The following is a 2,500-nucleotide window of genomic DNA, read 5'->3' as shown; positions in this document are numbered from 1 at the left end:
AACATAAATAATTATACGAGTCTATGTAAACAAACAAGCGAGGGATTTTCTATCTTCTGACAGAGTTAGGCAAAAGCTCTGCTATGCTGGCTTCACTAAAATAAAACCTGATTAGGAAAGTTCTTATTTTTTTTCTTTTTTTTAAAGAGCTAATTAGACCAAGCTTTCGGCTGGTTCTAAAACAAAATTTGATTCTGAGAAAGCTTTTCCTCAAGCGTTAATTAAGCCAAACCTATTATACAAGAAGCCAAACCTGCTATCTAAGTTAAAACATGCTTCTGACAGAGCTATTTTTTCCACGAGTTAATTAGGCCAAACGTATCGGCTGGTCCTTAAAATAAAAATAAAAACATAGCTGTCATAAGTTTTTTCAAGAAACATTTTGATAACATTGGAAATAAATTCTCATTCTGACAATACCATTTTTGCAAGAGTTAATTAGGCCGAACCATTTCACTTATCCATAAAATAAAGCCTGATTCTGGAAAAGGCTTTCTTAAGATGTCATTAAGCCCAACCTTCTTGAGAAACAGCCTGGGCGGCCCATATCACAGCTCTGGACACGAAATCCGCCGACGGCTTCTTCGTCAGAATTCCTTCAGCCCACGACAGGAAGCTCATGGCTGCACTCACTGCCAGGAAACTCACCAGGATCAGTGTCCAGACCTACGCTTGGGAAGAAAGAAGATTGAGTGCACATTTGATTTCATTATGTTCTCGATTATAAAGCCGTTGTGAAAAATATCTTAATAATATATTATTGCTAGAATCTGAGAAAATTTGAAACATTTTTCAAGGGCATCAGTAACATTGAAAAACATCCACATTAATCTTACCAAATGAGGTTTTAAAGAATATTCTTTTAATTACCTCAGTGATCATGATGGGTTATATTTTCGACATCGATTCTTCTTAATTTTAAATAATATCAAAAACATGTTGCTTGCGGATATCTCAATAGAAGAGCTCCTCTTTGAGCAAAGTTCACAGAATGACAAGCGTCACAAACGGACTGATCTCAAAATTTAATTTTCTAAAAAGAGGATGTTCGGAAAATCACACAAGTGTGTTGAAAACATAATATCCTCTGTTTCCAAGAAAATAATCTGATCAAAGGGTAAACTAACCTGTGATTGAAATGGCTTCAGAAAAGCCCCTAAACCATATTCAGGTTCAGCCCGTCTCATCAGCAAGTTGTCTGACTGCGTGTCGATGGGCACCGAGAAGTCAATAATGTCCGTCCAACGTGTGTTGATGGTGCAGGGTCCAAGGCTGAAATCAGCCTCCTGAATAATATATATAATATACATATATACATATATTATTATATATATATATATATATATATATATATATATATATATATATATATATATATATATTATATATATATATATGTTTGATTTTAATCACGAAAAGTTAAAAACGTGATGATTATACAAAGTTACAGCCACAAAGGGAAGGTGAAACAATGAGATGCTATGTACTTTCGTCTTATTACCAAGACATGGTCACAGCAACTACATAATACATATACAATATATATATATATATATATATATATATATATATATATATATATATATACACAAATATATACTTAAAAAACACAGTATATGCACGTGACTTCATTAAATAAGCGAATACCACAGGAAAATGATAGGCAGAAATCCAAGTGCTTTTGTCTTTACTAAGACATTGTCAAGGAACGAATGAAATACAGTTGGAAAGAAAGTTATCAGGTAAAAGGCTCAAGAAGACCAGATGGTTAATTGTCAAAAGGGTAAGAATCAAAGAGATAATCCCGGATTATCGGATATCCCACGATCACATACTTAAACATAGATTTAACTCTAACAGAAACTACAACGTATCCATATAGTCCAAAACATGTAAAAACTGAATATATTAATTTTGTTGCTTATATTTATCTACTTTTTTCATTATGAAGGCATCAAGTTTAAATAAACCAAGGCTTAAATTTAGAACATTGCCGTTATTTGACTTGATGAAACAAGATTCAATGATATTCCTGTGTCATTACATGGGATTAAAGCTCTTGCTTGACTCCAGTTAATAAGATGATCTAAATCTCTCAGATGTACAAATAATGCTTTCGATATGTGTCCAGTTCTCACAGAATACTGGTGCTGTCTGATTCGTTATGAAAGAGATTTTCCTGTTTGTCCGTAATATATTTTATCTCCCTTTTTACAAGGAGTTTCATATATGCAGCTAGAAACATCTTGAGGACAATTTTTTATTACTAAACTATTGACATTAATATTACTGAAAACAACAGTTATGTTAAAAAGCTTCAAAATTCTAGGAATTTCTAAAATCCTTTCATCATATGGTACTTTAGAATGTTATGCTTACTAAATTCAAGTTAATCATTAGTTGAATAAAATGTTTTTCTAGCTCTCTTCCATGCCACATTTACAAAAGTCCTTGGGTATTTAAGTTTCAATGCAAAATCACAAAAAGTTTTAATATGTAT

Source organism: Macrobrachium nipponense, chromosome 43 (assembly GCF_015104395.2).
Source record: "Macrobrachium nipponense isolate FS-2020 chromosome 43, ASM1510439v2, whole genome shotgun sequence".
Lineage (NCBI taxonomy): Eukaryota > Metazoa > Arthropoda > Malacostraca > Decapoda > Palaemonidae > Macrobrachium > Macrobrachium nipponense.
This window is presented reverse-complemented; position numbering follows the sequence as displayed.